The sequence below is a fragment of the Myotis davidii genome, unplaced genomic scaffold (genome assembly GCF_000327345.1).
Source record: "Myotis davidii unplaced genomic scaffold, ASM32734v1 scaffold733, whole genome shotgun sequence".
NCBI classification, from domain to species: domain Eukaryota; kingdom Metazoa; phylum Chordata; class Mammalia; order Chiroptera; family Vespertilionidae; genus Myotis; species Myotis davidii.
This window is the reverse complement of record NW_006284956.1, coordinates 22,186-23,395: the sequence shown is the minus strand read 5'-3', so window position 1 is coordinate 23,395 and position 1,210 is coordinate 22,186.

The following is a 1,210-nucleotide window of genomic DNA, read 5'->3' as shown; positions in this document are numbered from 1 at the left end:
ATGAAATAATGAGACTAGCTAGAGAAATTTTTCTAGTTGCAAGATGCTTTGCAATGGAGTCATTAATTAGTAAGCTCAAAGTGAACCCTGAATTGAACACAGAAATTTGTGAATCATATCTTTTAAAATTTGAAAAAGAGGAGACTTAAGAGGATGGTAACACCAAGAAGAGCGAGTCAAATATTAAAGTTGCACCCTGAAATGATTCCTAGAAAAACCTAATTTTCTATTAGTTTTTGTCATATGCATGAAACTATTCAGAGTAGAGAATAGATGGGGGTGGGGTGAGGGTGCCGGGTGAGGCTGTGTCAAGACAGTTCCCTTCTGATGTATCCACAAAAGGAAAATGACTGTTATGAATTGCACGTATCTTCAAGACAGTCTAGTTCCCCCAACTCCATTGTGTGCCTGGGAAAAGATAGTAAAAATACTTCCATAAGCAGTAAAGACTACTAGGAAACTACAAGCTCACTCTGGAAAGATGTGATAATAGAAAAGGAGTACCACATGCTGAATTTTTACAGCTATTTTTATTGATTTCAGAGAGGAAGGCAGAGGGAGAGAGAGAAGTATCAATGATGAGCACCATTGATCAGCTGCCTCTTACATGCCTCCCACTGGGGATTAAGCCAGCAACCCATGTGTGCCCTGACCAGGAATCAAACAGTGACTTGCTGATTCATGCTGAACCACGGAGCCACGCCAGTCGGGCTGAACAGCTTTTTCTATTGGAGGAATCTATCTGTCATATTTATAGCAAAGGAAAATTGGAGGCCCCTCAGAAAAGGTAATGCAGAAAAATTAGATTAATAAAAGAAAGTATACATTTAAGTAGGCAAAAAAATGGCATATTTTCAAAAATATACAAAATACTCTCATATGAAATGCCTTGGTCTGCATGTGACCTAGTACTTATTTCATATTAACCAGATCCAGTTGTTCTATTACATATGTTTTAGAATATCTATTTTTTTAAAAGTTCTAAAGTTTCTTTATATATACATTGATTTCAGAGTGGAAGGGAGAGGGAGAGAAAGATATAAATCTCAATGATCAGAGAGAATCATTGATCGGCTGCCTCCCGCATGCCCCCTACTGGGGATTGAGCCCACAACCCAGGCATGTGCCCTTGACCAGAATCAAACCCAGGATCCTTTAGTCTGCAGGCCGATGCTCTATCCACTGAGCCAAACTGGCTAGGGCTAGAATG